The following is a 25,218-nucleotide window of genomic DNA, read 5'->3' as shown; positions in this document are numbered from 1 at the left end:
CTAAGCTGCATTTAATATGTACACCAAGTGTTGTGGACTTGAGTTTCTCTCTGCATCTGTTTGAATCACCGTGTGATAATATAGACTTTACCACTTATAAAACTGTGTCCTGTAGTTGTCTTGTTCCACGCAAAGAGTCTCCTGAGTTATCCCCTATAATTATTACATGTGCATTTATTGTCTATAGAACTGTAAGAGATAGCCAAGCATTGCACACAGATTAGGTGATAACTTAGTGATAATTAATTGGGGTCTGATTATTGATATTCCCACAGATCTACAACACGGTCTTGCACAGTTTTGTACACAGCATAGATGAAGATGACAACCAAATCATAGGATGTCTGATTGTTGGGAATCCCAAAATTCAGGACACTGGCTCTGAAATGCCCTCTAAGAAGGCCATACATGTTGTGATGAACCCACACCTCACCACCCTGCCTGATGTCACTATTATGTCAGACGGATCACATAATGCTGTCTCCCCACTTTCACCTGCGTGACATTCCGCAGCCCTGGGGACACGTAAGGTCAGCTTGGTACGGTTTTACACAGACACCCCTGTCCAAACAGGCCCAGACAGGCATGGAGAGTGAGAGGGTGTGGCCCACACAGTCACTGACTTGGCACCACACTCGCTCACAACCCTGACAGCCCCTTTTCATTAGCACCAGTGAAACAGCACCTGGTCAACCCGGTAGGATTGCCACCAGTTCCTCGTTAGATATAACCCTAGTCATTTAACGGGATTATATCGGGCCAGAAACCAGCCCAGGGAGCATGGAAAGTTCAACCAAGCAGCAGACATGTGGATTCATGGATCGAGATAAAACAGCAGCCCAAGGTTAAATTATATATTTAATCTCTTAAGGGCACACTAGGCGATACACTATATAAACAATGGTTATACAAATACAATCGTCAGACATGCAAATACAATAGTGGTAGGACAAAATATATAAACAGAATATATGGGTCAGTTACCAGTAGATGAAAGTCCTGGCTTTTGGGGGAGGGGCCGCCACATGGGAAGCTAGTGGTCCCCTCTGTTCTTTGACTTTTCCCCACACGATATGTCGTCACAACCCTCTCAGAGAAAAAAAATAGGCCATGCTTTACACAAGCATTTAAGCTCTTTGGGTCACTCGCTTTCTGCCCTCTGGCTGAACCCAAGTCTCCTCTCTTTGCCTCTAGCAGCTAAAAAATCCACAACCAAAGATGTGTCATAACTCCATAGTGTACTGTCCTAGGGAGGCAGTTTTGGCGCCAACAGATCCAGCCGGGCCCCTACTATGCATTAAGATAAAATGCAACTTTGCTATTTGGTTTCTACTATCTATTCTATGTATCTCCATACCCCTGGGTGCTAGAATGGGTGGAGACCCAGGCAGGCGTTCACCATGTTCTGGGGATCTCGGAAATATACTCGATGTACGGCTAGGACATATAGTATCTCCATAACGCCTTATGGAATTATGTTTCTGAAATGTTCTAGAAGGTGTCTGCAGCTTCAGCAATACTCTATATGGCAAGAAGGCCTTTGTCCTGGTCTGAGCTGGTCAAGGTGTGAGATCTGTCATTCAAGCCTTTAAAGCTTGCCCCTCCCCTGCTAAGCTAGGTGCCAGCTCTCTCCTTAAGGCTTTGAGAATGTGGGCTTCCTGCTGAGCCCTGTCTCCTGTCAGTGCTGGACAAAGGAAGGAGTTTTATAATTCCAGGCCAAATAAGATACAAATAATTGGCATGACATTATGTCTTTAATATTGGTCACACATGTGTACTGTTATTTGTCTATGGGGCTACAGAAGGTAGTTGCACACCGCAATTGCCAATCTCAGTAGTATCATAAACAATGAATGGACCCCCAGATATTATCAAGTTAGCCCTTATCATGTGGATAGGTGTTCACTCCCCAAGATGGGAAACTACAACTCTTGTCATACCCTGAAAACTACAAATGGAATGTCAGGTGGAGATCCATGCGTAACAGACCATTGCTTCAGGGTTTGGAGGTCTATTTCTCTAAGGCCGGGGTCACACTAGACCGTAATACGGACGAGTGCTATGCGATAAAAAATCGCATAGCACTCGGCCCAATGTTAATCTATGGTTCAGCTCCCATCATCCAATATTTTCTCCACCGTATTTCGGATCCGAGGGAACTCGCAGCAGGCTGCGATTGTCAGCGTATCTCGGCCGAGACTCGCCAATGCAAGTCTATGGGTGCGAGAAAAAATCGGATTACACACGGACCATGCGTGTGCATTGGGAGAAATACGCAGCGGTGTTCTATAGAAAAGCCGGTAATTCAATTGCCGGCTTTGCATTTCTCCTTCACAAACCCGACAGGATATGAGACATGGTTTACATACAGTAAACCATCTCATATCCCCCTTTTTTTGCATATTCCACACTACTAATGTTAGTAGTGTGTATGTGCAAAATTTGGCCGCTGTAGCTGCTAAAATAAAGGGTTAAATTGCGGAAAAAATTGGCGTGGGCTCCCGCGCAATTTTCTCCGCCAGAGTGGTAAAGCCAGTGACTGAGGGCAGATATTAATAGCCAGGAGAGAGTCTATGGTTATTGGCCCCCCCGTGGCTAAAAACATCTGCCCCCAGCCACCCCAGAAAAGGCACATCTGGAAGATGCGCCTATTCTGGCACTTGGCCACTCTCTTCCCACTCCCTGTAGCGGTGGGCTATGGGGTAATGAAGGGTTAATGCCACCTTGCTATTGGAAGGTGACATTAAGCCAGATTAATAATGGAGAGGCGTCAATTATGACACCTATCCATTATTAATCCAATTGTTTGAAAGGGTTAAAAAACACACACACACATGATTTAAAAGTATTTTAATGAAATAAACACAGCGGTTGTTTTAATAATTTATTGCTCTCTCAATCCATTTTCAGACCCTCGCTTGGCAAAACAATAAACACACAATATACATACCTTCTCTGATGTCCTATCACGTCCCACGAGGTAATCCATCTGGAGGGGTTAACTAATATTACAGGCACGAGCTGCGATAAACCACTCGCTCGTGCCTGTAATCCCCGGGTGCTGAAAGGAAAGCAGTGATCTATACTTACATTCAGTCGCGGTGATGCGCCCCTGCTGGATGTTCTCATGAACTGCAGCCTGGGAACTTTTTCCCACGCTCCAGGTCATATGAGAACATCCAGCAGGGGCGCATCACCGCGACTGAAGGTAACTATAGGCCATTGACCTACATTTCCTTCAGTCGCGGTGATGCGCCCCCTGGTGGATGTCCTCATATGACCTGGAGCGTGGGAAAAAGTTCCCAGGCTGCAGTTCATGAGAACATCCAGCAGGGGCGCATCACCGCGACTGAATGTAAGTATAGATCACTGCTTTCCTTTCAGCACCCGGGGATTACAGGCACGAGCGAGTGGTTTATCGCAGCTCGTGCCTGTAATATTAGTTAACCCCTTCAGATGGATTACCTCGTGGGACGTGATAGGACATCAGAGAGGGTATGTATATTGTGTGTTTATTGTTTTGCCAAGCGAGGGTCTGAAAATGGATTGAGAGAGCAATAAATTATTAAAACAACCGCTGTGTTTATTTCATTAAAATACTTTTAAATCATGTGTGTGTGTGTTTTTTAACCCTTTCAAACAATTGGATTAATAATGGATAGGTGACATAATTGACGCCTCTCCATTATTAATCTGGCTTAATGTCACCTTCCAATAGCAAGGTGGCATTAACCCTTCATTACCCCATAGCCCACCGCTACAGGGAGTGGGAAGAGAGTGGCCAAGTGCCAGAATAGGCGCATCTTCCAGATGTGCCTTTTCTGGGGTGGCTGGGGGCAGATGTTTTTAGCCACGGGGGGGCCAATAACCATGGACCCTCTCCTGGCTATTAATATCTGCCCTCAGTCACTGGCTTTACCACTCTGGCGGAGAAAATTGCGCGGGAGCCCACGCCAATTTTTTCCGCCATTTAACCCTTTATTTTAGCAGCTACAGCGGCCAAATTTTGCACATACACACTACTAACATTAGTAGTGTGGAATATGCAAAAAAAAGGGGGATATGAGATGGTTTACTGTATGTAAACCATGTCTCATTTCATGTCGGGTTTGTGAAGGAGAAATGTAAAGCCGGCAATTGAATTACCGGCTTTTCACAGATATCGCGCTGAATGAAATATAAATACAGAATATATATATATATGTGTCTCAATGACATATATATATATATATATATATATATATATATATATATATATATACTGTATATATGTTTTCCCGAACATTTGAGCACATAAATCCATTAGATGTCGGTTTTGCAAGCTTGCGAGAAAATCTCGGCATACGGATGCCATACGGATGTCACACGGATCATTTGATGCGAGGAAATCGCATCCTCGCACTGCACACAGATCACTGTTTTTGAAACATTTGTGCGATTCTCGGCCGTGAAAAACGGACCTTTTTTTATACGTTAAGTGTGTCCCCGGCCTAAAGCTGAGATTCAAAACGGGAGAGAATTTGCAAATGGAGAACTGTACCCATTTATTTTAGTATTGCTTGGGGGTTCTTGTGTTCAACACACCCTCAAAATACAACTAACAGCATGTCCTGGTGGTATACTGGAATGCCCCATTAAAGGTATGCAGCTCTGGCAAAAATTAAGAGACCACTGCAAAATGTCAGTTTGTCTGATTTTTCTCTTTATAGGTATATTTTTGAGTAAAATGTAAATTGTTAATTTATTCTATAAACTTCTGACAACATGTTTCTGAATTTCCAAGCAATAAATTTTGTATTTTTTTTTCTGAAAAGGAGAAATGGTCAAAATTAAAAACAAACAAAGAGTGCTTTCAGCCCTCAAATAATGCAAAGAAAACAAGTTCATAATCATTTAGAAACAACAATACTAATGTTTTATCTCAGGAAGAGTTCAGAAATCAATATTTTGTGGAATAACCATGATTTTTAATCACAGCTTTCATGCGTCTTGGCATGCTTTCCACCAGTCTTTCACACTGCTTCTGGCTAAAAAGTGTAAGCAATTCTTTGTTTGATGGCTTGTGACTATCGATCATCCTCTTGATTACATTCCAGAGGTTTTCAATAGGGTTCGGGTCTGGAGATTGGGCTGCCCATGACAGGGTTTCGATGTGGTGGTCTCTTAATTTTTGCCAAACCTGTATACTGGGGATATACAACATCCGAGTGTCATCCTGGAATACCCCCTTTAAGGGTATATATGAGGGATTTACCATATACTGGAATACCCCTGTAAGGAGAATTGGATAAAAAAATAAAGTTCCGTGAAAGCTTTTACAGACAAAACTAAGTATAAAGTTCAAGCCTGAAAAATAGTAGAAATTTACCATTAATAATTAATAGACACTAATATTAATGAAATTTAGATTTTTTTCTTTTGTTCATTCACTTTTGGCTTTGTTAGCTGATAAAAAAAAATTGTAAACATTTACTGCAGTGTAACGTCTAATGTTTAAATGCAAAAAATAAATAAATAAATAAATAAATAAATACAAAATTCAGACCTGACAAGTTTTAAAGCCTCACAAACAAGCGGGAGGATGCGATGGGTGAATATTGGGTGGCACACAATGGGTTAAACAAATTCTTTTTGTTGGAATTTAAAGACATTTTTGAAATTGTATTTGCTGTTTTCTGCCAATGGGTGGTAGCAATATGCTTAGCATTATGTTTTTACGAACAATTTCTGGGCAGTAGAGCTTGGCAAGAACCAAAAAAAAGGAAAAAAAAAAAGAAAAGCACTCCTTAGAATGTAACAAAAAATGTGTCGTAATCCTATAACTTGTAGCAATGAAATACGCTATTTCATTGGCCGAGGGGATTGTAATGACAAGTGGTGGCAGTAAAGGAGCACCTAACACTTTGTATTCACTTTGATATTTAAAGGGGCAGTCCATGCAAAAGGTATATCTTGGTCAGTCAGGAGGAACTGTCACATCCATGCTTTACAGATCAGGCCTGTACAACATACAGTCCACAGGCTGTACGCGGCCCTCCGAAAGGTTGTGCAGCCCACGGAACTGTCCGGATTGCGCTGGCTCTTTCTTTCAATATTCAAATGTATTTGCATCTTTCAGACACGAATATATTTGAAGACCACCGGGACTGGGGCAGAGAAAGCACTCATCATCTCCTGCACCGATGGCCAGCAGCGTGATGAGGTCTTCAGGTATCTGCCGGGTCCTCACAGGCAGAGGAGACGTTGGGCAATGGTAAGTGATCCATGGAGGAGCCGAAGATTGAATGTCATAAGATGATGGGCTAGGGGGAGGGAAGGGTTGTGTCACTATGAGTGCATATAATGGGGCATTATGAGGGATATTAAATGCCAATTAGGGAGGACTGTGAAAGGCGGCATAATATAATGAGGGGCAGTAGGGTATGGGGGACTTGTAAATAGGCAATTTGAGGGAGATGTGTAAAGGGGCAGTATGGGCTCAATATGGAGAGGGGGTTGTAAGGAGGATATTATGTGGGGGAGATATTATATAGAGGGGCAGTCTGGGAGTTTTTTTGGAGAGGGGCAGTGTGAGAGGATATTAAACAGTTGGGCAGAGTGGGGGATATTTTAAAGAAGGGCAGTGTGCGGGGGAGTATTTTGGAGAGGAGCAGAGAGGTATTGTAGAGAGCATGGGAAATACTATTTTATTTATAAGCAGTATAATGATGCTTTTATTTTTAAAGGCACTGAGTCAGGATGTGCTGCTGAAGAAGGAGAAGAGGCAAGTCTTCAGAGATAAGCTATGGGTGTGAAATCTCATCATAGAGTCTGTGCTACATGGAGACAAAAAGGATGACTCCAATCAGAGAAGCTGTCACCTATAAGGTACCTGGATATAAATGTTTTTTTGTAATACTGTCTCATCAGTACTGTGGCTCCTATATGGTCCGCAGTCTGATGATGGCTGGTAACAACAACTCCCAGCATTTCTTTACTATTGTTAAGGACATACTGGGAATTATAGGTTCTTGCAATGTTAATATATATGGGGTTGACCTGACATTACAATTGATCACTGTGCTAAGGTTGGTGCTGTATTCATGTTGATGGAGTTTCTTTCACTGTATTCATGTACTGACAGTATTTCTAGCACTGAATTCATGTACTGGTGTTGTTTCTGAGGCTGCAGTCAAGTACTGATGGTGTTTCTTTCACTGAAGTTGGGGCGCCCCCAGTAGGGCAGCGGGGTACTCGGTACTGGGTCCTTCGGTTCCCTCGGCGGGCGATGTCACGGTGGCTGACCCGGTCCTTGGCCCTAGGGGAACGTCCGTTGGAAAATAAGGGAAAGGTCTTTAAAGGGATAGTGTTCGTGACGCCACCTGTGGTATTCGGTCAGGGTGACCGACGCTGCTTAGGGGTCCGCTGGGGTGATGTTATGGCAGCTTGATGGTATACCTTCCCACAGGTGAAGTGTATCCCCAGGGCTTCCCAGAGTGTAGATGGTGAATGGTGTGAGGCGCAGTGAATAACGAGCACACAAGGTTGCAGTCTCTTTACCTTTACTGAAGGCTTCAGTGTCCACAGTCCAGGGTACCAGACCACAGGGTAGGCAGAGTCCAGCCGGTCTGAAGTCAAATCCAGTGTCCCCTTATCCAGGTGGAAATCAATAGCCTTCCTCTAGCACCTGGGTATTGTAGTACCTCCCTGCTGAGCTTCTCGGTAAGGTCCTCACAACTATTGGAGATGTTAAGTCTCTTTCTCTCTGTCCCCCTGATGGATAGGATAGGACAAACCTGTATGACTGGTGGCCTGAGGCTTTTTACAGGGACTCTATCACGCCCCAGCCCCCACAAGTTGCCACTGTGCCTCCTGGGTATAAGGTCGGGCAGCTAACGTGGAATTAACTGTCCTGCCAGTCGCTGAAGTAAAGCGTAGAGATCCTTACTCCCTCGGTGTTCTGCCTACCGGATTCCTGTGCCTCAGAAGGAGGCAGCCTTTCACAGGGCAGAACTCCTTCTGGTTTCCTCTCCTTTTTGCTATGACTTTGTTTTTCACCCTCTGCAATACACTTCTCTTCTGATGTCTCTTTCTTAGGATGCTGCCGCACGTGGGGCAGGTGCAGCTCCGTGGACCCTCATCCTCCTCAGACCGCAGTCTGGATCTGACTGGAACTCGCTCCAGCCAGCTTCTCCCCTTCTGCCTTACTTCCTATCCAGACCACCAGTTTTACCTAATTGTGAGGAGTGCCCTAATAGATAGGCGCGTAGCTCCCCCTGGCGGCCTGGAGTGTGAAGTGTGTTGTGTCATGGTTCCCAATAGCAAGGGAACGTCAGAGAACTTAAATAACAGACTAGCTCTTGGGTGATGGAATCTCGAGCTGACCGTGAGCTAAACCTACCACACAACTAACAGTGGCCGGGTGACGTACCTACGTTTTATCCCTAGACGCCCAGCGCCAGCCGGAGGACTAACTAACCCTAATAGAGGAAAAGACAGACCTGGCTTACCTCTAGGGAAATTCCCCCAAAAAGGAGACAGAAGCCCCCCACATATATTGACGGTGAGTTCAGAGGAAAAGACATACGCAGTATGAAGGTAGGTTCAGCAAAGCGAGGTCCGCTTACTAGATAGCAAGAAGATACAATAGGGAACTTCACGGTCAGCTGAAAACCCTATTAAAATACCATCCCGAAATTACTTTAAGACTCATGTGTCAACTCATGACACCGGAGTGGCAATTTCGGCCCACAAGAGCTTCCAGCTACAGAAAAATAACATAACTGTGAACTGGAACAAAAATGCAAAACAAACTTAGGACTAAGAGTCCAACTTAGCTGATAGTAGTCTAGAAGCAGGAACATGCAACAGAAAGGCTCTGGTTACATTGATGGCCGGCACTAGAATAACTGAGCAGCAAGGCTAAATAGGATACTCCCATATTCTGATGGAAACAGGTGAACAGAGAAAGTGAAGCACACAAGTCCAGTACCACCAGTGACCACCGGGGGAGCCCAAAAACCAAATTCACAACAGTGTTGTGCGGTTGGTGATACCTGGTAAAGAGATCTCCTTTATTGCCCTCAGACGTAATATCACTCCCCCTGGTGGAGGAACAACATTACTGCAACAACCAGGACTCTGGGACGCTGCACATTCATGTATTGATGGTGATTCTGGTGCTGTGCTGACAGTCGTTCTGGAGTTGCATTCATGTACTAACAGTGGTTCTGATGCTGCATTCATGTAGTGACGGTGGTTCTGATGTTGCCTTCATGTAATGATGATGGTTCTAAGGCTGCATTCATGTACTAATGGTGGTTCTGGTGCTGCATTCATGTAGTGATGGTGGTTCTGATGTTGCTTTCATGTAATGATGATGGTTCTAAGGCTGCATTCATGTACTAATGGTGGTTCTGGTGCTGCACTCATGTGCTAACAATAGTTCTGATCTTGCATACATATAGCAATCCATATTGTGTTTCATAGCAATGTTAAACTTAAAAAGTGTCAAAACTTAGAAATTTGAGATTATAAGGTGGCTTTCCTGAGTTTCTGCTCTAAAAAAACCCTCAGTTTAAAGGGCCACTGTCACCCCCCTCCAGCCATTATAAACTAAAAGAGCCACCTTGTGCAGCAGTAATGCTGCATTCTAACAAGGTGGCTCTTTTAGTTTTAAGTTCAAGTACACCCCAAATAAAGCGTTTTTATACTTAGCCACAATTCCTGTCTCTAGCCAGGGAGGCGGGTCCTCACTCCCCAGCTCGAACCGTTCCTCTGCCGTCACTCCAATCTTCCTGCACTTTCGGCGCCGCCCCCTCAGCGCTGTTATCGTTTCAAAACCGGCGCCTGCGCAGTGTACTGCTGTGCTGCGCAGACACAGTAAGCTCTGGCCGTCTGACGTCCCAGCCAGGCTTGCAGACTGCGCCTGCGCGGGCATTGCAGCCAGCCACCTTTGGAATCCCCACCCCGCACTGTGCATAATGCATAACACAGGAGGACCCGCCTCCCTGGCTAGAGACAGGAATTGTGGCTAAGTATAAAAACGCTTTATTTGGGGTGTACTTGAACCTAAAACTAAAAGAGCCACCTTGTTAGAACGCAGCATTACTGCTGCACAAGGAGGCTCTTTTAGTTTATAACGGCTGGAGGGGGGGTGACAGTGGCCCTTTAAGTTAGCGTGTGTTGACACTGATTTTTTGGAGGAAAATCTGTCCAAGTCCTTCTCAAGTGCTAAAAATTTGGTTCCGGTGATGCATTAATGCACTGAGGGTGGTTCTGGTGATGCATTTCTGTAACTACCCCTCTAAAAAAATTGATACTCTTGAGACTGATTCAGTTTGGCAATGTAGCCCTTGGACCAAAAAATGTGGCACCCCTGTTTTACATAGGCAATCTTTTGTTTTCAAAAGGCATAGTGTAATACCTCCCTTCTCATGCAGAGGCACTGCATGAAAATTAATAACTTGTTGTCTGGTTCACCAAAAGGTTGCAGAGGGACCCAGAACCCTAATATCACCTTAAATCAACTGGTAATGTGCACACTATAAAAGGAACATTGACTACATTGTTTACTATGCAAGTACTGTTTCGTGCTGCCTATCATGCTGTCAAGGACTACATCTATGTTTTGTATACTTTTTCCATGGAGTATTGCCTTGAAGATTCTCAACTTGTTTCTGAATCTTCTCAATGAGAATCAATTCCTGCCTTCTAAGACATTAAGAACTAAATGAGGGCATAATTGTATTTTAATAATATGCTAATAAGGCTCCTACCATTTTGCACAATAAGTAAGGACATATTTGCATCTTAGTCACATGCTAATATAACTCCTCCCATTATGTACAATAAGGGAAGGCATAGTTGTATTTTAATCCTGTGCTAATATAACTCCTCCCATTCTGTATAAAAAGGGATGTATGGTTATATTTTAGTCATGCGCTAATATAACTCTTCCCATTCTGCACAACAAGGTAAGACATAGTTGTATCTTAATCATAAGCTAACATGGCTCCTCCCATTCTGTACAATAAGGGAGGGCAAAGTTGTATTTTTGTCATATACGCTAATATAGCTCCTCCCATTCTGTACAACAAGGGAGGGCATAGTTGTATCTTAGTCATATGCTATGATAGCTCCAACCATTCTGTACAATAAGGAAGGGCATAGTTGTACTTTAGTCATATGCTAATATGCTGCTTCTATTCTTTACAGTCAGGGAAGACATAGTTGTATTTTAATCATATGCAAATATAGCTCCTCTCATTCTGTATAATAAGAGGAGGCATACTTGAATTTTAGTCATATGCTAATATAGCTTCTCCCATTATGTACAAGGGGAGTCATATGCTAATTTAGCTCCTCCCATTCTGTACAATAAGCGAGAGCATAGTTGTATCTTAGTTACATGCTAATATAGCCCCTCCCATTCTGTACAATAAGGGAAGACATAGTTGTATTTTAGTCATATGCTAATATGGATCTTCCCATTCTGTACAATACAGGAAAGCATAGCTGTATTTTAGTCATATGCTAATGTAGCTTCTCCCATTCTGTATAATAAGTTGAGGCATAGTTGCATTTTGATCATATGCCTATATAGCTCATCCCATTTGCTACAATAAGGAGGGTCATTGTTGAATTTTAGTCACATGCAATAAAGCTATTTTCATTTCATGCAATAAGAAGGAGGCATATTTGTATCTTCGTCACACATAGTTATTCACATTTTCTACAATAGGGTTGAGTCATAAATACCTCTTCGTCATATGTGAATATAACTCCATTTCGTATGATAAGGAGGGTACATAGTTGCTGGGATTTGTAGTTTTTCAACAGCTTCAGAATTACTTGTTTTGGACTACTGGTTTAGAGACACAACCTATGAACAGGGTGAGTAGTGACAACCAGTGGTCAATTTATCTATTCATTTCCAGGAGGAGTAACAGAGTACTTCTATAATGCACAGTTCTATGAACGACAGACATTGTTATCGCATTTCGTGGTAACATCTCTTTAAATGTGACTCTGGTTAACCATGCTTGTGTAAGGAGCTAATGACAGTAGCAGTTGTAGAGGGCTGTTATTTTTACCATATTTTGCATTGCAGATAGAAAGTTATCATGCAATAGTTCAGGAGAGAACACTGGTGATAGCAATCGCGGCTACTGACAAGTGACTTGTTCTGTGTATTAGATGAAAACATTCCTTATCATAATGTTTTATCTCCTCATTATCTCAGCATGTAACACTCACCCAGTTTGGCACTTACACTCCGAGTGAATTTTTCATTAATGGCGTTGATGTGCGCTTTCCCTTCCTGTCTTGTTTCAACACTTTGTGTATGTAATAAAAATAATCTCAAAGAAATGAACAGACGACAAACAGAGAATATCATATTTTTTTACATACATGTGTCACTGAGCTAGTACTGTTCCTTAGTGATACAATTTATTGTACAGAGTGTGAGGAGCTGTATCAGCAAACAGAGTAAGAAGCAACTAAGCCCCTCCTTATTTTATGAAATTGAATAGGTTATATTAGATAATGACTAAAGGTCAACTATGTCCTTCTTTATTGTATGAAATGGGAGAGGTTATATTAGTATACAGCTATACGGCAAGGCAAATTGCCGGATCCTGTCCTCTTTTGTCTCTGAACTCTGAACCTGTACCTAGTATCTGACCCTGCCTGAACCTGCTTCCCCTTGGCCTGTTTGGCCAGAGCCTGAAACTTGAACCTGTTGTTCCTAACAGTACCTATCCCTATATCTTTTATGTCTGAATCACTACCTAGCCCTGAACCTGTTGTATCTGAATTAGGACCTGTCCCTGAACCTGTCTGGATCTTTTCCTAAACCTGCTGTGTCAGAATCAGTACTTTTCTCTAAACTTGCTGTTTTAGAAACAGTGTACTATTCTAAACCTGCAGTATTTGCTTCCACACTTGCTGTGTCTGAATTAGTACCTTCTGAATCTGTTCCTACCTCCAAACCTGTCCAAACAGAACAAGTACCCTTAACATGCAACCTTTGTCTGTGCTCTCTCTGTCCTTTCCTGGGGTTTTATGCCTGTTTGCAAGACCGGTTCCCTGCCTGTCCGCACCTGCGGTTCTGTACCTGTTCACACATGCGGTTCCGTGCCTGTCTGCCCCTGCAGTTCCATTCCTGTTCGTACCTGCGGCTCCATTCCTGTTCGCACCTGCGATTCCGTGCCTGTTCGCACCTGCGGTTCCCTGATCAACATCTAGGACTTTAGTGTCTAGCTAGGCTTTAAGCTGCTAAGTCCGTTGTCAGGTCTTGTCTGCACCCTAACCCTCCTTGGGCCTGTCTTGCCTAGGCCTGAACTCCGAACCTCTACCTATCCTGAGTCCATCCTGATTTTCAGAACCTGACCAGTCTAAATCTTTACTTATACCTTAGTCCATCCTGTGTTCCCAAACTTGGCCAGTTTGAACCTGTTCCTGTACCCTATTTGGTGATCCTGAAATTGTGTAGGTTGAACTGTGTCCAATTCTGTTATCCAGTCCTGTCAGCAACTCCAAGCCCAGTTCTTGTCAGCGTACCTGACCTTTGGGGTCAGCACCTGCAGTATCCGGCTCTGCCTAGGAATGGTACCTGGCGACTACCTGCAGCTCAACTCTGACTCCATCGTCAGGAGCTCCAGTGAACACCAGGTAGCTACTTAGCCATACCCCTTCCTAGGTAGACCCGACGTTGTGGTACCATGGGTCCACGAACAGCATGCACACATTTGAGTGACAGCATATGACTAAAATACAACTATGGCCACTCTTATCGCAAATAATGGGAAGCGCTATATTAGCATATGGCTAAAGGGCAACAATAACCATTCCTTATTGAACAGAATGGGTGGAACCATATTAGCTTGTCCCTAAGGGGCAATTATGGCCCATCCTTGTCGTACGGAAGGTGAGCCGCTATACTAGTTAATGAATAAGAAGCAATTAAGATTCCTCCTTATGGGAAAGAATGGGGGGAGCGATATTACTATATAACGAAGATGGATTATGGCTCTAAATATTTTTTTACATACAGATCTCATAATTCCCTGCTTACACACAGAGTGAAAAGGTTATATTCTGACCGTCTAAAGTCACCCCTAGGAGGAGCTCAGGAGCTTACTGCATACTGTTCATACATTAACCACTATAATAAAACCGTATGAAATCAGCAAAGCGAGTGTTGGATTGTTGAAATAAACAAATTAAACTTTAAAGGGATATTTCCACCTTGTAAAGCTATGGCCTATCCATAGCAGATGCCATCTTTTTATGTAACCTTCAACGATCTGGAAAATTAAGGCACCGTAGTGCTGTACTTCAAAAGCAAAGCACTACTGAACTATTGCTGCAGCCCCCTTACTCTCATGGCTTTTAGATGTTACATGTAGCGTTTTTTGCAGCCGACGGTCTGCCACAACACGGCGCAACCGTCGCACGACGGTTGCGACGTGTGTCAATGCGTCGCTAATGTTAGTCAATGCAGAAAAAAGCATCCTGCAAGCACTTTTGCAGGATGCGTTTTTTCGACAAAACGACGCAGTTAACGCTAGTGTGAAAGTAGCCTACCATACTTTTCTCTGTATAATTAAAGTGTTACCAAAAATAATATTTATCACCTATTCTAGGTATAGGTGATAGATGTATACTTGATAGGGCTCCCACATTTAGGACCCCCACAGATTAGAAGAATATGGGTCCCTAAGTCCCTTGTGTGAATGCAGTTCTACTGAGCATGTGTGATCACTCATCCATTCACTGTCTATAGGAACAGTGGTCGCACATGCTCACTACCGCTCCATTCACAGCAAGTCCTGTAAGTGCCCCCAACTCTCAGGATCAGTGAGGACTCCCAGAAGCCAGACACCCACCAATCATCAATTTACACGCTATCCCTCATAACATGTTGTTTCTCTGTTATTAATTCTGGAAATATATTATAAAAATGTAAATTGGATCAAAACACCCAATCCCACCCAGGAAAGCCTTAGATCCACCCAAGGATGTCACGGCACACTAACTTTTAGGCAAGAATTACAAAAACCCCACTCAACCTGGGACAGGCTGGATTTGTGTGGGATTGTATCAGTAAAGTTTGGAGGTCTGTGTGAAATTAGCACTCTCATATGGCGCCTGTACGTAATGTCCAACATTGGAGCTAAGCTCTACTAAAGTGAATGTATCAAGGACCCCATGACTGACCTGTCCAGGTCCGGACCCGAGTGCCATACAGCAGAACGGGGACAGGTAGACAGCACCCGCAGACACAGAATGGCACGGTCGCCGGCATGCAGGACCTGCTGCACGTGATCGCAGGAGGAAGGGCCAGGACGGGGCCAGCCACCGGAGCTCCCAGAGCGATCAGCGGAGCTCCAAGGGTACAACCAAGAGGTGACCGGCCGACAAGCGTATAATAACCGGGTACAAACGGATGTCAGGAAACTGAGCGGGTAATACCAGAGCCGAGGGAACAACCGAAAGGGAAGTCATAAACCAAGCCGGGGTTAGAGAACTAGATAGTCCACAGAAAGAACCTAATAGGTAAGTGCGACGTGGGGGACAGGCCGGGACAAAACGGGAAGAAGAATCACAATGCAGGCACAAGGCACAAATACATAAGCGTACAGAGGTCACTGAACTTAATTTCAGAAGTATAGCTGACAAGGAAGCAAGCCTCCTGTGGCTATAAAAAGCCCTCCCCAATCCAAAGTGAGGCTAGCAGCATTAACCCTGAGGCTCCTGCTCAAATCCTACCCTAGGATCATGACAGTACCCCCCTTGCAACGGATGGCCACTGGACCCCCAGGCCTCCCTGGACGTTTGGCATGGAATGCTCGAACCAGACAGTCAGCATGCACCATGTGAGCAAGAACCCACGAGCAATCCTCCAGCCCATACCCTTTCCAATGCACCAGGGACTGCAAAGAGCGGCGCACCAGCTGAGAATCCACAATGTGTCCAACCTCATATTCCCTGTGACCCTCCACCAATACTGGAGGAGGTGCCGACCCAGAATCTTCCTTAACTGAACCTAATGGTTTTAAAGGGAACCAACCACCCCCCCAGGCGTTTTTAACTAAAAGAGCCACCTTGTGCAGCAGTAATGCTGCATTCTGACAAGGTGGCTCTTTTAGTTCTGGGTGCTGTAACTGCCGAAATAATCAGTTTTATATTTTGTCCTAAATACCTTGTCTTCAGACAAGGAGGCAGGCCTTTCCCCCCTGCTGCAGACGCCACACAGCCGTCACTCACATCTTCTTGGCGCCGGGCGCCGCCTCCTCACCGCTGTTTTGAAATGATGCGGCGCCTGCGCTCTTTTCTCCTGCCTTGGGCAGGCGCAGTGAGCGCTGGCCATCTGTCCTCTGTGTGAATGTACGCCCTGCCTGTGAATCCCAGCCCCGCAGTGTCTTATGATTTATTCATACTACAGGGCTGGGATTCCTGGGCATGCGCATTGCGTGTCTAAGCCTCTCACCCTCTCCCACCGCCTGCTACAACGTGTGCATCCTCAGGTGATACCTCCTCCGTGCAATCGCCTGGAACCTTGCCAAATCCTCACAGTTGGTGTGTGTGTGTGTAGCAGGCGGTGGGAGAGGGTGCAGCATTACTGCTGCACAAGGTGGCTCTTTTAGTTAAAAACGCCTGGGGGGGTGACAGGTTCCCTGTAACAGAAATTTATGGAACACATTGATTAATTTAAATGAGGCTGGAAAACGCAATCTATAGGCTACCGGGTTGACTATTTCCACAATCTCGTAAGGCTCGATGAACTTAGGGCCTAATTTGGCCGACGGAACCTTCAGGTTGATATTCCGTGTGGAAAGCCAAACCTTCTCCCCAAACTGAAACATGTGACCTGGAGTTCTCTTTCTATCAGCGAACAACTTATTCCTACCTTGAGCCCTGGAAATATTACGCCGTACCTCAGTCCACAGATCCCTTAACCGCTGAACAGATCCCTCCACCCCAGGACATCCGGAATCCAATCGTGAGAATTACCCAAAATAAGGATTAAAGCCATAATTGACCAGAAATGGGGACATACTAGCGGACGGATATACCCAGTTGTTGAAGGTGAATTCAGCCAAAAGTAAAGCGTCGCACCAGTAATCTTACATAACAGAAGTCAAACACCTAAGAATCTGTTCCAAGGATTGATTGGTGCATTCTGTCTGCCCATTACTCTCCTGGTGAAATGCGGAAGATAAAGACAAAGAAATGCCCAATTTCTTACAGATTGCCCTCCAAAATTTAGCCACAAACTGCACACCTCTGTCAGACACAACATTCAGGGGTACCCCTGAATTACCCAGCTGAGGGTAATGAGGCTAAAGGAACAAAATGGACTTGCTTAGAAAACCTGTTCACCACCACCCATATCACAGTATTACCCTGGATGGAGGGAGATTGGTAATGCCTTTCAGGAACCAGTAAAGGCACCAGTTTCCCAGCCGGCCAGCTATGAGAGCTTTTGGAACGTGTACAAACCCCACATGCAGATATAACTTTTTTTATATCAGAACCCAGTGAGGCCCACCAAAAAACCCTTGCCACCACCTCCCGTGTGGCCACGATCCCAGTATAGGCACTCAACCTAGACTCATGAAATTCCTGAAGGAGCTTGGCCCGAAATTGGCCCAGGGCAAACAACTTATCTCTTGGCTTGGAAGCCGGGGCCAAAGATTGAGCCTCCACAATCTCTCATTCCAACTCAGATGAGATCCCCGCTACCACCACCCCAGGGTGAAGAATGGAGGATGGCAGCTCGGGAGGAGACACAGGCTCAAAACATTGGGACAAGGCATTGGCTTTAATATTCTTAGAACCAGGATGAAAAGTAATAGAAAACAGAAACCGGGAAAAAAAAGTGACCAACGAGCTTGTCTAGGGGTCAATCTTTTCACGGACTCAATATATGCCAAATTTTTATGATCAGTGATCACAGTAATCGGGTGAGCCGCCCCTTTCAAAAAATGCCTCAATTCTTCGAATGCCTACTTGACCACAAGAAGTTCTCTATTGACCACATCATAATTTCTCTCGGCGGTCGAGAACTTCTCGGAGAAGAAGGCACAGGGTTTGAGGTTATTTAAAGTGGCAGGACCCTGGGACAACACTGCCCCATCCCTATCTCAGAAGCGTCCACCTCCACAATAAAAGGTTTGGACGAATCTGGTTGTACCAAAATCGGAGCGGACAGGAAACATATTTTAATGCCAAAAAAGACTCCTTGGTGTCCCCTGACCAATCTTTTACATCCGCCCCTTTGCAGGTAAGATCAGTAAGGGGCTTAACCATCCGTGAAAACCCCTAATAAATTTACGATAATAGTTGTCGAATCCCAGGAAGCGCTGGAGCCCCTTGAGGTCTTGGGGTTGAACCCAATCAGCAATCGCCTGCACCTTCCTGGGATCCATACAAAACCCCTCAAAGGATACAATCAGACCCAAAAAAAGACAGATCTTGTACAAAAAAATTAACATTTCTCTAATTTAGCAAATAACTGATTTTCCCTGAGTCTTTGGAGAATAGGACGTAGATTCTGCAAATGAGTCTGACTGTCCAGGGAAAGCACCAAAATATCATGCTAATAAATAATAACAAACCGTCCTATAAGGTCAGCAAATACCACATTAATGAAATTCTGAAATATAACCAGATAATCCACAGACAGAACCTAATAGACAGGTAAGTGCAACGTGGGGGACAGGCCGGGACAAAACAGGAAGAAGAATCACAATGCAGGCACAAGGCACAAACACACAAGCATACAGGGGTCACTTAACTCAGCCGAGGGCAGAAGTGTAACTGACAAGGAAGCAAGCCTCCCGTGGCTATAAAAAGCCCTCCCCAATCCAAAGGGAGGCCAGCAGCATTAACCCCCGAGGCTCCTGCTCAAATCCTACCATAGGATCATGCCATAATTGGGCTGAGATGCAATGTTTTCTAAATATCTAATTTTCTAATTAAAACTGAGAGTAAACTATAACAACCATTTGGGCCTCATACGAGATCTGCAACCACCAAGCTCTAGTGCCTTATCTAAGATCTGTAAATACCAAGCTCTGGTGCCTCATCTGAAATCTGTAAACAGGCTCGGACTGGGGCACCGGGACACCGGAGAATCCTCCGGTGGGCCCCGCCCCCTGCCTCCTTCATTTGTCCCTGCCCTGCATGCGGTGCACAGTTTATTTATTCTATAGCCGGCGGCACGGCGCACAGGCTGTACGGAAGAATGTGAAGTGCTGTGCAAGCAGCCGCGCGGCAGCTGCTCGCTCCTTCACATCTGAAATGATCAACTCGCACTGCTGCCGACGGCGACGCCGAGTCTGTGCTCTTGATAAGAGCGGCCCGTGCGCAGCGTGGTGCGAGTGCCGACCTCACTGACTTCAGCCAGCACACAGCACAGTCCGAGGAAACAGCTGACTGACTGTGTGACTCAGAGTCAGAGAGGAGAAGACAGGGATGCACGCACGTCGCACTGCAGAGTCTGCAGCACGGGTCATCATCACCGACCTGTTTCTTGTTACTTTGCCCGCCCTCGACTCCGCCTCCTCATCATTAAAACTCTGTGGTCTGACTCTGGAGTCTGGACTAAGGGTGTGCTCTAATGCTGATTGGCTGACAGATGCAGGCAGGAGCAGCCAATCAGCATTAGTTTTCTGTGTGTGACCACACAGGTCACAGCACACCTCAATGAGCTGTGCTGTGATTGGTCGTCTGTCCTCCTGCCCAAGCAGCACAGGCACACAGGCGCGCACTGTCTGCAATACTATGATTGCAGACGCTGCCTGGAGCTGAGGGACGTCACATTTTTTTTGATGATCGCAGCCAGTCAGTAAGGTGTAAGTAAAATATGTCTGCAGGCAGCCTGCAGCATAGTTCGAGACACTGAGACAGTTATGGGAGGCCCCCCCTGCAATCTGAAGGTGACACAACAAGGTGGGGGTCCCCCATAGAGAATTTCTAATTTCCTGTGGTCCCCTCCCCCTTCCCCACTGTCTCCTAATTTACTGTGGATCACCTCTCCCACCATTTCACCTCTGGGGAAGGGGGCCCTCATGAAATTAGGTGACACAGTGGGGAAGGCGCCCTCAGATATTTGACCCCTTCACAACATCCACCTTACATGTATGTGGGGCAGATTGCTGGACACACTGGGGGCAATGCTGGACACTGCGGCAGATTGCTGGACACACTGGGGGCAATACTGGACACTGGGGCAGATTGCTGGACACATGGGGCAGAATGCTGGACACACTGGGGCAGATTGCTGGACACACCTGGGGAAATGCTGGACACTGGGGCAGATTGCTGGACACACTGGGGGCAGTGCTGGACATACTGGGGCAGATTACTGGACACACTGGGGCAGATTGCTGGACACACTGGGGGCAATGCTGGACACTGGGGCAGATTGCTGGACACACTGGGGGTAATATGCTGGACACACTGGGGCAGATTGCTGGACACACTGGGGGCAATGCTGGACACTCTGGGGTAATATGCTGGACACACTGGGGCAGATTGCTGGACACACTGGGGCAATGCTGGACACGGGCAGATTGCTGGACACACTGGGGGCAGTGCTGGACACACTGGGGCAATGCTGGACACTGGGGCAGATTGCTGGACACACTGGGGGCAATGCTGGACACACTGGGGGCAATGCTGGACACACTGGGGGCAGTGCTGGACATACTGGGGCAGATTGCTGGACACACTGGGGCAATGCTGGACACTGGGGCAGATTGCTGGACACACTGGGGGCAGTGCTGGACATACTGGGGCAGATTGCTGGACACACTGGGGGCAGTGCTGGACACTGGGGCAGATTGCTGGACACACTGGGGGCAGTGCTGGACACGCTGGGGGCAATGCTGGACACTGGGGCAGATTGCTGGACACACTGGGGGCAGTGCTGGACACACTGGGGCAATGCTGGATACTGGGGCAGATTGCTGGACACACTGGGGGCAATGCTGGACACACTGGGGGCAATGCTGGACACACTGGGGGCAGTGCTGGACATACTGGGGCAGATTGCTAGACACACTGGGGCAATGCTGGACACTGGGGCAGATTGCTGGACACACTGGGGGCAGTGCTGGACATACTGGGGCAGATTGCTGGACACACTGGGGGCAGTGCTGGACACTGAGGCAGATTGCTGGACACACTGGGGGCAGTGCTGGACACACTGGGGGCAGTGCAGGACATACTGGGGCAGATTGCTGGACACACTAGGGCAGAATGCTGGACACTGGGGCAGATTGCTGGACACACTGGGGGCAGTGCTGGACATACTGGGGCAGATTGCTGGACACACTGGGGCAGATTGCTGGACACACTGGGGGCAATGCTGGACACTGGGGCAGATTGCTGGACACACTGGGGGTAATATGCTGGACACACTGGGGCAGATTGCTGGACACACTGGGGGCAATGCTGGACACTCTGGGGTAATATGCTGGACACACTGGGGCAGATTGCTGGACACACTGGGGCAATGCTGGACACGGGCAGATTGCTGGACACACTGGGGGCAGTGCTGGACACACTGGGGCAATGCTGGACACTGGGGCAGATTGCTGGACACACTGGGGGCAATGCTGGACACACTGGGGGCAATGCTGGACACACTGGGGGCAGTGCTGGACATACTGGGGCAGATTGCTGGACACACTGGGGCAATGCTGGACACTGGGGCAGATTGCTGGACACACTGGGGGCAGTGCTGGACATACTGGGGCAGATTGCTGGACACACTGGGGGCAGTGCTGGACACTGGGGCAGATTGCTGGACACACTGGGGGCAGTGCTGGACACACTGGGGGCAATGCTGGACACTGGGGCAGATTGCTGGACACACTGGGGGCAGTGCTGGACACACTGGGGCAATGCTGGATACTGGGGCAGATTGCTGGACACACTGGGGGCAATGTTGGACACACTGGGGGCAATGCTGGACACACTGGGGGAAGTGCTGGACATACTGGGGCAGATTGCTAGACACACTGGGGCAATGCTGGACACTGGGGCAGATTGCTGGACACACTGGGGGCAGTGCTGGACATACTGGGGCAGATTGCTGGACACACTGGGGGCAGTGCTGGACACTGAGGCAGATTGCTGGACACACTGGGGGCAGTGCTGGACACACTGGGGGCAGTGCAGGACATACTGGGGCAGATTGCTGGACACACTGGGGCAGAATGCTGGACACTGGGGCAGATTGCTGGACACACTGGGGGCAGTGCTGGACATACTGGGGCAGATTGCTGGACACACTGGGGCAGATTTCTGGACACACTGGGGGCAATGCTGGACACTTGGGCAGATTGCTGGACATACTGGAGGTAATATGCTGGACACACAGGGGCAAATTGCTGGACACACTGTCTGGGGGCAATGCTTGACACTCTGGGGTAATATGCTGGACACACTGAGGCAGATTGCTGGACACACTGGGGGCAAATCTGGACACACTGGGGCAATATGCTTGACATACTGGGACAGATTGCTGAACACACTGGGGCAGATTGCTGGACACTGGGGAAATATGCTGGACATACTGGGGCAGGTTGCTGGACACACTGGGGGTAATATGCTGGACACACTAGGGGTAATATGCTGGACGCACTGGGGCAGATTGCTGGACAACCTGGGGGTAATATGCTTGACATACTGGGGAAGATTGCTGGACACACTGTCTGGGGGCAATGCTGGACATACTAGGGCAGATTTCTGGACACACTGGGGGTAATATGCTGGACACACTGGGGCAGATTGCTGGACACACTGGGGGCAGGACTGGAGGCATGGGCAGAATGTAGATACGGGGCATGATTGGAGACACGGGGCAGAATGAAAGACATGGGGCAGGATTGGATCATGGGGCAGGATGGATACGATGGAGACAGATGGGGCAGGATGGGGAGATCATATGGGGTAGAATGAATACTCATGAGGGCAGGATGCGAGAACATATGGCTGGAGCCAGGAATGAGATAAACGGGGCCAGGGTGGGGAATATTATTACCATAGGGGTTAATTAAGGGATATTATTACTGCAGTGATGTATTTATTTTATTTTTTGAGTATACTGTTTTAAATGGGGGGGGGGGGGTCCTGTTACTGTGCAGAGTAACACTATATCGCCTTTTTTTCTTCATGTGGTGTAATGTAGAAGTTGTGAAAAATTAAGTAATGTGTTCTGCAAGCGGAGCTCGAGATAACTGTTATTTCCTGCAGAAACAAGTTCTGGCTGGAAGAAATGATGGCGGTCTGTGCTGGATGAAAGATGAAGGACTTCACCTAGAGACATCACTGGTGAGTCAGTGTTACCTATACACTGACACTATACACTGTATACTATATACAGAGGTCCTGTGTACAATGTCACCAGTGATCACTGTATTACCTCTACACAGACACTGCATACTAAGTACAGATCTCCTGTGAATACTGGCACTTTTGGTGATAGTATTGTGTTTTTGTTTTTTTTTTATTACTGATCAGTATTGTAGTATTCAGTCACTATGTGGTGGTAATATGTGGTCTGGAAATGGTGTTGCGGTATTTGTCCCTTGTATGTGCTATTTGGTCACCAAGTGGTGGTAATATGTGGTCTTGACATGGTGCGGTGGTATTTGTCCCTTGTATGTAGTATTATTCGGTCACTATGTGGTCTGGTCATGGTGTGGTGGTATTTCTTCCTGTATGTGGTATTATTGGTCTTGGTATAGTGGATTGTGTTGTGTATAGCGGTCATTTGTTCTCTCTGATATTAATTAGGAGAAGATTCTTTATTTCCATAAAGGTACCGTCACACTCAGCGACGCTGCAGCGATATAGACAACGAGCAGATCGCTGGAGCGTCGCTGTTTAGGTCGCTGTAGAGATGTCAAACACAGCAGCTCCAGAACGATGCAGGAGCGATCCAGTGACATAAGGGCTACTCACTTATCGTTCTCACAGGTCGTCACAGGTCGTTAGCTCCATGTAAATCATTGGAGGCATCGTTGCTTTTGCTGTCAAACACGATGATAAACGCCGACCTGACGACCAAATAAAGTTCTGGACTTCTAGCTCCGACCAGCGATATCACAGCAGGATCCAGATCGCTGCTGCGTGTCAAACACGAGATCGCTAACCAGGACGCTGCAAGGTCACGGATCGTTGTCGTTCTCGTTGTAAAGTTGCTGAGTGTGAAGGTACCTTTAGAGTTTTAATGCTTTGTACACAGCGGCGGAGATGCACTTACAGGGGTTTCCTGTGGAAAAAAGTAATCACCTCTCCACAGGATAAGTGATAACGTATTGATTGGTGGGGGTCTGACTGCTTGGACCCATTCAGCAAAATGTGGAACTTTTTATCCCCATTAGACTGGAGTGGCATGTCCGACTAGATCACTGATCCATTCATTCCCTCAGTAGCTGCACTTGTTTTTTTCTGGAAGCCCCAAAGAGAATGAATGGAGCTGCGGTCAGAAATCCCACCTGCCGCTGCATTTTAAAATAGTGATAAAAGTGTCCTGTCAGGGATAAAACTTCCCCATTCTTCCGATCGGTGCAGTTTCTAATGGTCGGATCTAAGCGATCACCTATCCTGTGGAGCCCATGGATCAGTGATAACTTGTTTTAACCAAGAACCCCATTACTGTAAACTACCGTAATTATACATCCCAGTTATTGGGGCACACGGTAGATGTGCAGCAGCCACCGGTGTTTTACAGCCGATGCTCCACTATACACTATGTTCCAAATTATTATGCAAATTACATTTTTATCAGATTTTCCTAAATGGTCGGTGCAAATGACAGTCAGTCTAATAAAAGTCATCACCCGTTAGAGTATACATCGAATTTTATTGAATAAACCTCCCAATGATAACAGTATAATCTTCAAAATGAATAAAAACTCAAAATGCACTGTTCCAAATTATTAGGCACAATAGAATTTCTAAACATTTGATATGTTTTAAAGAACTGAAAATGCTCATTTGTGGAATTTGCAGCATTAGGAGGTCACATTCACTGAACAAAAAAGCTATTTAACTCCAAAACATCCTAACAGGCCAAGATACATGTTAACATAGGACCCTTCTTTGATGTCACCTTCACAATTCTTGCATCCATTGAACTTGTGAGTTTTTGGAGAGTTTCTGCTTGTATTTCTTTACATGAAGTTGGAATAGCCTCCCAGAGCTGCTGTT

The 25,218-nt window shown here is 46.3% G+C and overlaps 2 long non-coding RNA genes across 2 annotated transcripts in view; one reads left to right on the top strand and one right to left on the bottom strand.

The window, feature by feature from the left end:
- LOC143818652 (uncharacterized) overlaps nt 1-25,218 on the bottom strand; it is a 401,158-nt gene that overhangs the window by 241,338 nt on the left and 134,602 nt on the right. The gene's annotated exons all lie outside the window — the stretch shown is intronic.
- LOC143818591 (uncharacterized) overlaps nt 5,656-25,218 on the top strand; it is a 79,900-nt gene continuing 60,337 nt past the window's right edge. The window contains exons 1-2 of the long non-coding RNA XR_013224640.1: nt 5,656-6,253; nt 6,726-6,867. This is a non-coding gene — a long non-coding RNA (uncharacterized LOC143818591). The remainder of the gene's footprint in view (nt 6,254-6,725; nt 6,868-25,218) is intronic.

This window comes from Ranitomeya variabilis, chromosome 1 (genome assembly GCF_051348905.1).
Source record: "Ranitomeya variabilis isolate aRanVar5 chromosome 1, aRanVar5.hap1, whole genome shotgun sequence".
Classification (NCBI taxonomy): Eukaryota; Metazoa; Chordata; class Amphibia; order Anura; family Dendrobatidae; genus Ranitomeya; species Ranitomeya variabilis.
The sequence above is the reverse complement of the archived record's forward strand: the minus strand, read 5'-3'. Positions and strand labels throughout refer to the sequence as shown.